The sequence below is a fragment of the Protopterus annectens genome, chromosome 3.part1, assembly GCF_019279795.1.
Source record: "Protopterus annectens isolate FY-2018-M chromosome 3.part1, PAN1.0, whole genome shotgun sequence".
NCBI classification, from domain to species: domain Eukaryota; kingdom Metazoa; phylum Chordata; order Ceratodontiformes; family Protopteridae; genus Protopterus; species Protopterus annectens.
In genome coordinates, this window is record NC_056732.1 from 420,477,430 (window position 1) to 420,492,741 (window position 15,312).

At 38.7% G+C, this 15,312-nt stretch overlaps 1 protein-coding gene across 1 annotated transcript in view; it reads right to left on the reverse strand.

Annotated features, from left to right (window-relative positions):
* The window catches only part of PAXIP1 (PAX interacting protein 1), a gene marked incomplete in the record, with an annotated part of 1,449,657 nt that overhangs the window by 151,510 nt on the left and 1,282,835 nt on the right, over positions 1–15,312 (reverse strand).

Sequence of the window (15,312 nt, forward strand, 5' to 3'; positions counted from 1 at the left end):
TTACGAGAAATGAATTAGTCGCAGGCAGATGTACACCCATCTGGCTTGTTTTAGAGAGGTTTGGACATCTCCAGGGAGAGCTGATAGTCTCAAAACACTGAATAAATTGCGTTTATATTACACTGTCAAAAACTCAAACTGTCAACAGCATAATAATTGACATGAAAATGTCGAAATCCCCAAACATAGAACACACACCAAAAAAAAAAAAAAAAAAAAAAAAACCCAAACACTATGCAGGGGGGTAAAGTCCCCTTGCACCTCCCACACCCCCACTAATTAAATATACCAACTCAGAGATTGCACTACATTGCAGTAAACGGAAATCTCCCCTTATGGTGATTTCCGTTTACACACGAGATGACTTTCGCTTTCGACATTTTGGTGCCGACCATATCAGCTTCGATATTGTTGGCCTTCGACAGGGTGAAGTAGACCCAATAAATCAGTAGGACACCAGGAAGAAAAAGAACAGCCTGCACTATCTTCTGTTCTTTTGGGTGTAAGAGGAAGAAACTATCCCCTACAAGTGTTTCTGAGAATGGTGCCATGAGAGATGGAAAAACAAACCATGAAGCGACAAGGAATATCACCGAACAGTGAGTGGGAGTCTCCACTGAAACCGTGACCCCTGTATTTAAACTACTGCTATAGGAAGTTAATACCGTTGTACTATGTTCATCACAGGGATAAGTGATTCAGTATTACTCATGACATATGAGAAAAAAACTAAAGCAGCATTCTGCTTTGACCAAAAATGATGCCTAAATTCAAGGATAAAAAACAACTGGCTTCAATAATTAGCTAGCAGACTGATGTCATCCTAGGGAGATTCAGTCTGTGTCTGTACTGGACAAAATGGTAAACAGACCTCACTGTTTTGCTGGTAATGGCCTGCACATTTCACTCCCTGGATTTCCACATTGACTAAAACATCTGATACCTCCCCGTAGTGCTTTTATAGGCAGATTTCACCTGCTGGATATCACAACACAGTAAATTCGGATTAGGATAAATTTGACACAACAGAATACCAAGTATAAAATCTCTGAATATGTGGTCTTCTGCTTGGTCAACTAATACATGCTGACATCCTGAAGGTAAACCACTTAAGTCAAAAATGCAAACCTTGACTTCCTAGTACACAAGCTCCAAGGAAGAACCTTGGCATTTGCAACTTTTAAACATATTTTTTGCAGGGGGGGGCTTCTCTACACCCCATGTGTGTGTGGGTGTGTGAGGGGGGGGGGGTTGTGCCCCCCATTCCCAGCTACTTATATATATGTACTAACTCCGAAATTGCACAACACCTGGGAAAAGGAATATTCCCCTACTCAGGGATTGTCGATCTCGCATACTTAATGACTGTCTTTAACTGATCAAATGCAGTCCAGTAAACAGATGTTGACCAAATTCCATGTTGACCAAACCAACAAAACCCAATCCTCTTCAACAGTGAAGGCATCAGCATTTGTGCAATTACAGAAATCCCGTTTCAGTGTTAAGGACAGCACTTTCACTATTCCAAGATACAAGACCTACCGCACATTCAGATCTACTGGCAACTACAGGGTGGGGTCTCTGTATTTACCTGCAACACCCACTGTCTTTCATCAGGTTTGGCATGATATAAATCTGGGACAGCCTAAAGTAATACTCAGAGTTGATGATCACACTGTAGCCACTTGTAGAACCCTGCCTATGACCCCTTCAGTTCATGCAGAACACTTTAACCAGCTACAAAAAGTTAACCATTTTAACAAATGCCTTTTTTATGGTCGAGTTCAACTAGCCACATATAAACTGGCAAATATCCTTCTGAGAAGTTTAATCATACTGTAGGATGTAGGGCAGGGCTCTATGATCAAACAGGTTGAAACAAGAATAATCTGAACTTTACAGAGGTGTCATTCATTCTTGAGCTATCATCCTGGACCTTATCAACAAGGAGGCAACCTTCAAACTCTTGACCCAGCCCATTTTTGTTTCAAGGATAGATCTCGATCATTAAACCTGGTAGACTTCTTTGAGAATGTCACCAAAGCCCTGGATGAGGGCAAAAGTAATACATACCTCCTATTTTGATTTAGCCAAGGCTTTTGACACAATCCTCCACTCAGGGATCATTGAGAAACTCTCCCAGCTGGGGATTAACCCATACGTCACTAGGTGGTAGCCAAGTGGCTCACCAACCGAATGCACACAGTCGAAGTTGGGGAGTCCATCCCACCAGTAGACCAGTTACCACTAGGGTACTGCAAGGATCTGTGCTGGGCCCCTCACTGTTTGGAATCTATTTCTCTGAAGTCCAGAAGAAAGTAAATGGCTTGTGACTTACCAAGCTTGCAGATGACTATAAACTGGGTGCAATCAGAGTCCCCAAATGATGTTAACACTTTACAGAAGAGGCTAACGCATACAAATGATTAGTCCATGACTTTGGCACCAAAACTAAATGCGAAAAAATGCCTCATTATCCCTTTTGGCAAAGTAGCAGCCCCTGCTAATTATGACACAAATAGCACCGCTCTAAGCTCAAACCCAATGGTGCGAGACTTGGGAACACAGGTTGACAGACATCTAGACTTCGATCACCATGTGTCCATAGTGGAAAGGAAAGCCTTCTACATTACGAATCTCATAAATAACGGCATCGCATTCAAGACTAAGGAGGTTATAATTCCACTGCACTTGACCCTTATCAGACCACTAATCGAGTACAATGCTCCCTTCTGTATGCACCTCGCCAGACACCTGCAGCAACTGGACAGACCACAGAGGTTTCCCACCAAGAGAATCCAGGGCCTCTAAAACAGGACTTACATGAAAAGACTGAAAGCTCTGTCACTGTACTCTGTATCATACAGGCTGCTGAAAGGCGACTTGAGTCTGGCTAACAGAGCAGTCTCTGACTCTGCTCTAATGGAAATGCTGCACATCCGCAAATCAAATGGGACAAGAGTCACTCAATCCAGGGATCTCAACCTAGCCTGTGACATTAACAAAACATGTTGGAAAGAGAGATGCATCTCCCCAGAGACTGCCGCGCCTCTGGAATAAGCTCCCACTTCACATGAAGCAGAGTTCCTCAAGCAACCTTGAAAATTAGATGAGTGACTGTAAATTTAACCTGGAGGTGGCACCTACATCCCTCATGAACAGGGGTAGTCCGTGTTGATCACAAAATTATTCTGCTAACGACCATTTAACTATGGTCAATTAGGGTACAATTTTTTTTTTTTTAAACAGGGCCAGGCTTGTAAAGGCCCTAGGGCCATTAGCCTAGTAACCTCCTATGAACCAAAGAGCCTGTTGCACTGTGGCTTTCTCTCAGAAAATTTGGTAAGCTTCACAACATGCAAGTAATTTTTGCTACTTGCCCAAATAGGTCTTTCGAGCAGCTGGCTAGCATGCAGTCTGTAAAAGTTGAGATTTCGAGAGAGAAAAAAAAGCCTAATAGAGTCAGGGACCTGGACTCGTGCCAATCCTTCCCTGCAGAGCTGGGATGCATCACAATGACCACATAATGGCTCAGCAGAATGCAGGACATAGGTAGGCTGAAAGGCTCCTGCTTTCTGAACAGAGGAAATACACCTGTGTACGCAACTCAGACAAAACAACAAATGCTCATATAGGAGATCTCCACTAGAATATCATGCCTTATGCATTGTATTTGCTGCAGGTAAATGTTTGATATTTTGGTCTGCCTTCCAGAGTATTCATGGCTATCCACTGAGAGTGTAGCTCATCCTTGTTTGATTGACATACAGCATATAAAGAGGACATGCTTGTGCCACTACTCAGCCCTTTTGGCAGGAAGGCATTCAGGCTTATGCCATTACTCAGTCCTTCTGGGGGAAAAGCATTCAGATGCACTCCCACTCTGCAGGAGCAGAGAGCCCCCTCCCAACTAGTCTTTGTTCTACAAACCTCTCAGCCTCTTAGAATAAGAAACTTGGATACATCCACATATAATTGGGGGGCAAAGCCCAAACATAGGGACAAAGTTTAAATACCCACATGATTTTTTCTTTTTTTTTTCTGTTGCTAAGCATGAACACTTTAAAATGACAGTTAAAAGCATACTTCACTAGATGTATGTTTGACTTCATGCTTTTCCAATGAATAAAAAACATCCTATGCTTGGAATATTCTTGTGAGGAGCTAAAAAAGATGGGTGCCTAAACCTCAGCTCTTGCCTGGCCTAGGGGTATACAAGTCAGGAATAAAGAGAAAAGGGGATAAAACAGTAAGACAAAGGTAGTAAACAATCCATAAAATAAGGAAAAACAATGGAACAGCAAAAAGGACAGAAAATAGAGGTGGTCACTGGAAAACTAATACAGATGCTGGAGAGAGTATCTAATGATACAACATTCCTAAAAAAAACAAAGGTCCAACGGCAAAAAAACAATTAAAAAACTACAAGAGCAGCACAAAGAATGCAGAAAGAAAACAGAAGCCACAGAACAATTTGCACAATGTATGGACAAGCTAAAAATCTTGGAAGAGTCATAACTAAAGAACAAAAATGGATATGCAGTAAAACAGATCCAGGAAGGAAAAATCTAAACATCACTGGAATAAACAAAAGAATAACTGGGGAAGAGCTAAGTAACTTCTTTGAAAACCTAATAAAAACACAGTTAAACACCATATGAATAAGTGAATTTAGAAACAGACAGAATCCACAGACAGAACAGGAAGAATCTAAGGGGCTGAAGCCCAGACAAGACGTGCTACGCAAGTTGCATTCTTACACAACAAAAGAATAGATTCTCAGGAATGCTAGACCAATGAAGTTAAAGGGCCCATATGGCAAGGACATCAGAATAACTACAAACTACTCAGTAGAACTGCATCAACACATTCAAGAATACAACATAATAAGAGAAGAATTGAAAAGAAGGGGAGTACGCTCTAAACTTCATTTCCCAGCAATGTTACTGAAATACTGCAGGATATAAAGCCATTCTAAAAACACTGGAAAATGTCTGGGATCTTTTAGAGATGGACAGAGGGCTACAGGAAGCACAACACCCAGGAGCAGAAGAGAGGGAGGTAACAATACCCCTTACAAAAGAAAAACCTCCAATGCTTCAGCAGAAAGTGTCATATCCTCCTACAACAAAAAAGATAAAATGGAAGATGCAACAGCTAATCAAGATGATCAGCAGACCCCAGATTATGGCCAAAAGAATGATGCATGCAATGGAAGCACAACAAACAATGCAACAAAGGGAAGCTGTAGTACTGGCAAAACACAAGAAAGTAATGTCCTGAAGGATCCATAAAGCGAGGACAGAAGTAGTACAATGTCAAAAGAAAACAGGGTAACAGAATATAAAGCCAGCAGGAGTAGGAGCAAAGAAAGGAGAGTCACAAAAGTCAGAAGAGAAGGCAAAATCCACCAAGGGGAAAAAGTAGAGGCAAAAGCAGGACAAGAAGGATAACGGGTACGAATGGCAAGAACAGCTGAATAAACAAACTGCAACACAAAACAATAAAAATAGGACAGACTGGGCAAAATGGGCTTATTAATGCCACACAACAGAATCACAAGGACAAAATGTAAAGTAGTTAGCTCCATATATCAAACAGCCAATGGAACACACCAGAAAGAAAGGCAAGACTGCATTAATTATTTACCTCAACAAAGACTGCAACTACAAATCAGCCCCATGAAAAGAAGGTCAGACAAGCAAGGAGGATTCCAATGCTCAAAGAAAGCATCTTAAGCCCACTGCACAAGAACAAAGGTACAGCACACATGCATAGTAATCTACAATGCTTGCCTCCTCGTCAGCACCAGTCAAAGGAAGCCCAAACACGTTTGGCAATTCCTTCCTTAAATTGGCAGATTGAGAAGCAGACACAAAGGAAAAGTCAAAAACAGTTAAAAACCAAATGTTTCTTTTCTTTTGTCTTTTTTCCCCTCCCAAGCAAAATTTCACCAAGAATTTACTCCAATGAACTCAATAGAGCAGGTCTGACCAATCAGAGCAATGGATGGGTGGTAACAAAGGAGGAGGTCAGCAGGAAGGAATGGAAAACCAACAATTGTAAACACTGGAAATAGGAAGGCAAAGCCACAGAAGACAAACAGCAAACATGGACTCAATAGAAGAGCCTAAAAGGTACAATAAAAATAAGAAAAAAAAAAAGTCAAAAGGAGGGGTTAGCAGACCTACAGACTGATGAGGAATGGATATAAAAACAACATGGCTCTGAAAGTCTTGAATGAAACACCAGGCAATGCAGACATGTTCAACCAACATGCTGCACACTGAAATAAGTGTGAGTGGGAAAACTTACACCTCTTAATTTATAAAAGTACTTGATAACAGGGCAGTAACAAGTGGGGGTCACAAACAGCACATGAGTGTACAAGAAATGTGTTGTAAGGCCCATGCTGAAACAGGCAATATGACTACGTCAGTTCTGATAGTAAGTTGCTGATTACCAAAGGCAGTTTATAGAAGATACAAGGGAAGGAGTCCAAGAACTATACTCCTATAAAGAGTAAAAACTAAGCCTAAAGACTAACACAGTATACTAACATGCCCACAGTCCTTAGCTAAAACATAAGGATACAGTACTGATGCACTGATCGAAGCAAGTGATGAGATTAACAATGACGCTCGTGTGCATATATATTAATGTATTTTTTTCATATCAAAACAGAAATATTAGCGAAACAGTGTAAAGTAATAAGGCAAGTAATGTAAAATTGTGCTATAAACATCATCATAAAATGGTAAACTGAGAACAGATATACCTTTAGTATTGCAAACTATATGCGAGAGAAAGGGGAAGAGAAAATGAAAAAAGGAGGAGGGAAAATAAATATAAATAAATATATAAATAAATGACAAAGAGGAACAAAGACAAGAGAAAGTGAATTTAGATACAAATAAACAAACACGGGGAAAGAGGCAGTACAGAAGGATTGAAGGAAACAGTACTAAAGAAGCAGTAACAGCAATGGCAGAAGAAAAGTTAGACTGGTAGATAAGTCCACTCACAGAAAAAGGAAGAATATAAAGGGGGGGGAAAAAAGACAAGCACACAGCAAAATAGGCCAGGTAGGAGGAAGAAGGAAAACAGACAAACACACTGATGGATGGAGTTTAATTACTGTACCCAAGGGCTGATAGTACGGGGATGTAGCCTTCTAGCCCAAGGGGACGAGATGGGAAGGCAAAAGACCACAGGTTCACAGGTGTATACTAGGCTAATGGCCCTGGAGCCTTTACAACCCTAGCCCATAGGCTTACCCTGGCAGCGTGCCACCCGACCTTACTTCCCAGTGCCTCTGTCGAGTAGATCCACGGGGTGAATTTTCTATTTCCCATCCACTCATCAAGATTTCTCTTGAAGAGGGCCAGTGAGGTGCTCTGTTCGACATGTATCGGAAGTCTATTCCATAGCTTGGGCAGTCTCTGGGTTATGAGCCTGCCCCTCCAGCATGTTCTGTTGATTGTGGTAATGAAATTGAGGTCTCTGGACCGTGTGGTGCAGAGGGATTGGGATTTCTTTAGATGTAGCATTTCTATCCATGTTGGACAACTGCTTAAGGCCTAGGATCTTCTTTATGAGGTACTTTTGCGGCCTCTCCAGTTGCTGCAGGTGTCTAGTGAGGTACATGCCAAACGGGGCACTGTACTCAATGACTGGCCTAATGAGGGAAGAGTAGAGGGAGACAATGACCTCTTTCTTCCTGGATGCAAAACCCTTAGTAATGAGATGTGCCACATAGAAGGACCTTCTGACCACAGTGGCAATGTGGTGGTCAAAAGAGAGGTTGCTGTCAACCTCTGTTCCCAGATCTCTTATAACACCTTCTGTGTTCAGTGGACTGCCATCAATGTGGTAATTCATGCGAACCGGGTTTTTCCCAAAGGGGATGACACATTTTTTGGCATTGAGCTTAAGGCCATGGTTCTGACACCAGTCGTTGGTCTCAGTGAGGCCTTTTTGTAGGATGTCAGCATCACTTGGGGAGTTAATGACTCCCAACTTGCAATCGTCTGTTTACCTTGTCAGCTAGAGTCCCTTCGTGTTGGCCTGGACTTCTGAGTAGATACCAAACAGGAGAGGACCCAGGACAGAACCTGTGGGACTCCCACCTGTGACTGGTCGGCAGTCGCACTTGGAGTCAGCTATTTTCACACTACGGGTTCTATCTGTGAGCCAGTTTGCAACCCACCTAGTGATATAGGGGTTGATGCCTAGCTTAGTGAGTTTTTCTATGATTCCTGAGTGGGGAATGGTATCAAAGGCCTTGACCAGATAAAGGTAGGCTGTATGAACCACTTTGCCTTCGTCCACAGCTCTGGTGACTGACTCAAAGAAGTCAACCAAGTTGAGCAGGCATGATCTACCCTTCACAAAACCAAACTGTGTGGGATCCAGAGTTTGGAGATTCCCTATATCCTTGCTTATTAGGTCCACAATGATGGGTTCCATAGCTAGAAGTCATGACCTAGAATGCAGGAGGAATATCAAACTCGGTCAACAGAAGCAAAATTACCAGAAAATGTATCAGAAATGATGTATTGATAATCTGCATGCTACAGGAGACAAAATTAAAGGTACAGGAACTAGAAAGGCTGACAAAGAGACTACCCAGTAGGGGTAGCAGGTCACATGAGGGAGGAGGAACAAAAAGGGGGTTGCCATTCTATTCAGAAGAGGGATATCAGTAAGAAAGTAAACAGCAAGGAGGAGTGAAGGAGGTCAGTGGTGAGGGAAATAGAGGGGGAGAAATGAAAACTAGGAAACATATGTACCAAATGAAGACGGCAACAAATTCTTCAAAGAATTCTTTGCAGACTGGTACCAGTCAATAACCCAGGTTCAGATGGAATGGAATGGAGGGAACTACTATAAATTCAGACCTGGAGAGGAAGTGGGGGTTGGGAGAGTGGAGGAATACAGTGCAAACAAACAAAAGGACTTAATGAAGTAATTGATTCAAAAGAAAAATAATTCACTTTTACCAGAAGGCAAATAGATCAGGGAAGGAGGCTAGACTGGTTTCTGGTGAGATTAGACAGTGCAAAAATAGTAGTGCAAATGAAAATACTAGACAGATCCATCTCAGACCACACTCCAGTATTAATGGAGACAGGGACAATAAGGGGGAAGATACCACAATGACAATAGAAATGGGACGTCTCAAAATGAAGAACAGAGGACCAGCAGAGAAAACTTAGGGGATGTGGTGAAAAAAATCATAACAGAAACCCAGGAAAACAAACTAAAAATGAAAGCAAAGTGGTGGGATGGGATGAAAGTGGTGTTAAGAGGCTGGACAACACATAAGGCAGGGAATTTCAGGACAAAGAGGACAACCTAAGAAGGTGGGAGCAGGATCCAAGACAAATACTAAGGGAGACGGATAAGACAGAAAGAAACAATGAGAAAAAAACTAGAACTCTGAATCAAGAACAATACAGAAAGCCTAGAAATCACATATATTGAAAGAAAAATGGCCAAAAGGAAAGAATTCTGGAGGCTGCCAGGAGAGAAAGCAAGAAAGGCTGTGGCATGGAGACTAGCAACAAAAAAAGAAAAAGGTATCACCAGGCTTAGAACAACTGGCAAGTAATTAAGGGGAAGAAGAAAGGGAGGAAGAAATGAGAGCTTCTTCCAGGAGATATACGAACAAAATATGCACCTGAAAGTCTCAGAACAATAAACTGTAAAGGAGTGAAGATCTCAAAGGGATAAAAGGATTCATTAGATAGACTAAGATTAGAAGTTAAGACTAGCAATAAAATAATTAGAGGGAGGCAAGCAGCCTGCCAGGGTGGATATCCCACTGAATTCTACACACTAGTAAGCATAAAAATGGAAGAGGAAATAGCAAGGGCATACACAACAAGGTTAGAAAATAGGGTATCCTCCCTAATACCATATACCATGACAGAAGCAAGAATAATTTTTTTTTTCTTCAAAAAAATGTTTTTTATTTATTTTACAACAGGAAAAAAAATGTATACAAGTTTTATAACACTGAAATATATACATACTATTTATACAGATTAAGAACAAGTAAAACTAACAAATGGTAAAAGAAAAAATATTTACAAGGGTGTCTAGAATTAATTCAAGATCATTATCTGCATATCTAATTCAGGTCATAATTTGTTAGTCATTACTCTTCAGTATTTCAGTTACTTTTTGCCATGTAGTATATATTGATAGAGCTCTTTCAGTTCTTCCTCTGATGGTACCCATTTCAGGCTAAGATACTGTTAACACAATATTTCTATAGTCTTTAAAAGCTGGAGAAGACTCAAGACTTCCAATTCATTGTTATGTTCTTTCTTGCAATGGCTAACAGAGTCCATATAATTATATATTTTGTTCTTGGAAGATAGGTATAGGCGCACTAAACAGGATCAGAGATTTAGAAAGCTGGAGTTTGTCATTAAATACTGCTTGTAAAAATAATTTTATTCCAGTATTATTTAAGCAACTGACATTCATAGAACATATGCTGCCAGTCTGCTTTTATTTTTAATTTGCATCTCCAACAAGCAATATCTTTTTTAAACATGAACTCCTTTTGTCAGGTGTTATGTAAGATCTGTGCATGAACTTCCATGCAAGTTTCCAGTGTAGAGAGAGAGAGAGAGAGATGTTTGCTTTGAGGTGAGAAGAATTAGATTTTTGGCTCTGTCGTTTGGTAATTGACTGTTAATTGCTCTATAATAATCCCATAAGTTTTCTTTGAGAGATTTTTTTGTTTATTTTATAGATAGATGAAAAGTACCAATTTCCAGTAATAGATTTTACTGTTAATGTACTGTTAATGCCATGCGTTCTACAAATTTTGGAACGTTTTAGTATATTCTACCTGCGTTCCTGTATAAACAATCACAGGTTACTATCCACATTAAACTTCCTTTTAACTTGATCTACTGTCAGTACTTTCCCAGAGTCCAGCAACTGAAGCCAATCTATCAGTCCTTTCTTAAGAGTCTTGACTGCTTCTATATCAAAAGGTTTTGATGTTACTTTGTGTATATGCAACTGGGTACAATAAAAACGGTCATGCTTTTATGTCTGGATTATTATTTATAAAGTTCTTATAAGCTTTTAGTGTACAAGTGAAAAATGTAAAGCTTATATTTGTTATGTTTATTCACGGTCATATATTCTTTTAGTAACCAGAGAAGATTATTAGATACCAGTTCAGTAAATCTGATGATACAAAGCTCAATTTCAACCATATGTTCTCATGTAACAGCTTCTATTTGGATGTATAACCTGTACTTAACCACAATTATATAGTTTTTATGGCAGATTATAGTGTAAGCTTCTACATATGGCAGACCTATTCTACCCAATTCCCATTCATCAAAGTGGTAGTTCATCGCTATTCTAGGCTTATTAAGATGGCACAGAAATTTTATCATTAGTCTATTAAATTGTTTTAGATATGATCTGGAAGGTGGTAGACAACATGCTTGTATAAAATATAAGACCTTTGGAAAAATAATCATTTTAATTATATAAAGCCTATTTTCCATTGAAAAATAATTTATTTTTTATAAGATTTTTAAAATGGTTTAAAATCTCTTTATAGTTTATTTCAGTTGTTGCATCTTATTAGTTTGTTATTGTAATTCTTAGGTATTGGATTGTGTTTACAATGTGAATACATGCTCTTTGCTTAAATCTTTTTATTTGTATTTATAAGTAATATATTTGTTTTCATTAAATTTAAGTCCTGAAATTTTCTGAAAATATTACTTAGGTCCCACAGGTTTTTAAAGTGTTATTGTTATCCTTTAAAGTTAGTAAAATATAATTTGCGAATAGTTGGATCTTCATTTCTAGACTGTTGTCTAGTCATATTCCTCCAATATTTTTGTTTGTTCGTATACTGTTTGCTAGTGGTTCAATGACTAAGGCAAATAATAATGGAGATAGAGGACATCCCTCTTATGTGCCCTTTGTGATTTCAATAGATTTAGATAATCAGGATCCTAGCTTTATATATGCCAATGATTTTTCATATAGTGACTGTATTAATAGGACAATGTTTTTTTTTTTTTTAGAAACAGTATTCTTCTACAACTAACCATAGATAATCCCAGTTTACTGAATTGAAGGCATTAATGTCCAGACTAATTACATTCATTTTATTTTTCGCAATGTTTACATAATTAAGGAGAGGACTTTTTTTAATATTGTCATATGTGTTTCTATCTTTTATGAAGCCAGTTTGATCTCTCTCTATTAGTAATGGAAGTAATTTTTTATCCTAGCTGCATGTACTGCCATAAATATTTTACAATCTATATTAAATAAAGATGTTGGTCTATATGATGAACATTCACTAAGTCCATTGCCTTGTTTCAAAATTGGTGATATTAAGGTGACTTCCAGGAGGGAGGGATTTCTTTACCATCTTTTACTGACTTAAACACTTTCAATAATAACACTAGGGCCTCATTGGTTAGTAATTTAAACATCTCTGGGGTGATACTGTCTGCACATGGAGCTTTATTTAATTATTTGAGATTTAAGCTCTGTCATTATTTATATATTAGTTTTGTTTGCTCTTCTAATAACTTAATCTTAACATTTCTTTTAAGGAAGATTTTTAGCATGGTTTGCAATTCTATTTTTTCATTTTGGTTATTGATTTTGTGACAATATATTTTGAATGCTTCTAGTATTCCTTTTAAATCAGATATTTCTTTTTAGTTTCTATATTGCATATTTCCTTTATTTGGTTTGCTCTCATCATTTTTTTAGTTCTATCTGCTATTTGATTCTTTGGATTCAATGAATAGGAGCACAGCCTAATCTTCTCTAAGTTAATCATTGTCTTACAATGTAATGCCTTGTGTATTTTTGCTCATGTCATCCAATTCATTTGTTAGGTTAGAGTTCCTTTTTGGATATTAAGTTTTAATTTACCACTCTTTACTTGCAAGTCTATTAATTCTTTGTTGCATTGTTTTTGTTTATTTTTATAGCATGGTAGCACTCCCATATAAATATGCCTTCAGTGCATCCCACAGTATATTTCCGATACATCCTTAGTGAGATTTATATCTAGGAATGTTTATATCTCTTTGATATAAAACTCCTTGAAGTCTTTGAGATTTGTTATGTTTGACGGCATCCTTGTTGCTGATATCCTTTGATTAAAGTTCAAGTCTAGTTCAAAAGTAAATGCACTATGGTCTGACAGTGGACACATTAACTTTGTAGTTAGATCCCTTGATACATACACTCTTGTCTATTCCTGATTGTGTACCGTACCTATAAGAATAATGTGTAAAGAACAGCGTATTTGGTTCAGCATATTCATTTATGCTTATAATATTAAAAAATAAATAAATCAGAAAGCACCTTTGATAATGGTTTATTTCTTACATGAGCTTTTTGCATTTGTGTCAGTTTCCTCTGCAATACAGTCAAAGTTCCCCGATATAACTATATTGCCTTTAATGTGTTGCACAATGTCTTCTAAATGCTGTTTGGCTATTTTAACTGCTATCCCTGGTAGTGTATATATCTTTGCATCAACAGATACTGTTACTAGGCAAAACATTCCTGAACTGTCATGATCTGAATTTATAATTTTAGGCATTAAAGTAGTATTTCTCCATAATATTGCTACTCCCCTTCTTTTGCAAAATGACTGTGCTTTGCATATTTTCAAATATCTTAGAACAGTGATTATCAACCTTTGTAAGGCTGGGGCCCGGTAAATTCTTTTTTTTTTAATAAAAAGAGAGCCCAGTCCTAACAAATTTACTCAAATACCTTTCCAACGCAGGAGGATGTCAAATTATCAGCAAAACACTTATTGCATATATACGTCAAATATTTATATATGCAAAGTATCTAATTTAATAAAGATAAATGTATGAATCTCTAAATTATAAACACTAATTCAAACAGTGACTAACATTTTTAATGTAAAAACTCAGCACTTTAACAGTTACTAATGAAGAGGTTGCTGCTAGAAAACAACTTTATTTGTAGATGAAACAATGAAAATGTGCCTGTTGCCCTTGAAGAATAAATTGCCTATCTTACATTAAAAATGATAAGCTGGTAATATTGCAATACGGAACAGATGGCAAACTGATAACAGGTTCATAGTTACTAGGTATCTCCTCCAAAGGAGGACATACTTAGGACTGCAGCATCCACCATCCACCACCTTTAAAGCACAACACAGTACAGTAGCAGCAATCCATCTACATACTGTGCGAGTAGAACCCACAGCCTTCTGCATCAAAAGCAAGTATACTACTTGTTGTGCTACTAACAAATAATTCAAATAATTAGCACTAAATGTCTCTTCCCCTAAAGCACTCCGCTCCTTGTAAAATCCACTTGACAACTAAATCTCTCATCTTTGCAGCACAAAAAAACTGGAAAAAGCCAAAATTTATTGGGGGGGGAATCAAAGGCCCCAAAACAGGGACAGATTTTAAACATTGCTTGTATAACCTTAAAAAGTTGCTAGATTAAAGTGTTTTGTGTTACCATGTGTTTCCTGAAAGATAGGAAGACTAAGGGCTATCATTAATGAATTCAGTTCTCACCGATTTGCCAGAAAACCACAAATTTTAAAAACAGACTAAAAATATGAGCCAAATATTTTGTGAAAATCTGGACAGTTGAAAGCTATGGACTCAACTCCTTGAATCACAAGTGGTAGTATGGGTAGAGAATTCAGGCTCTTGTTTCTTGTACCCAAGGTATACAGTTTTGGGTCCGAGTAACACTAACCACTGGTTATACATAACTGGGGCATTTTTACACACACATACATGCGCACACACACACACACACACACACACACACAGACACGCGCACAGAGACACAGACAGCAGCATAAACCCCCCAGCAAAAACGCAAAACATCAGCATAAAGCCCCCAGGAAAAACATAAAACGTCAGCCTAAACCCCCCAACAAAAACACAAAACATTAGCACAAACTCCCTAGCAATCAGCATACCTCCCCAGCAACTCTCCTTACCTGCAAACAGCAAAAACACTTGGGCAAATGGGCAGCATATGTGAGCAGAAAACTAAACCTGCACTGTAATGTATTTTAAAATTGCATGGGCGGCAGACGCTGCCACCATGGTCTTGCGGCTGTGAAGTGGGGGCCTCCACCCCCCCCCCTCGCGTTATGGTTCCGGCACCCTTGGCTCAGCCCCCCCCTAGCTATACCACTGTCACTCACACCACTCTCTTCACACCTCTCTTTCACACACCCACTTTCTCATTCATACAGGCATTCACTCACACATCGCTCTCACT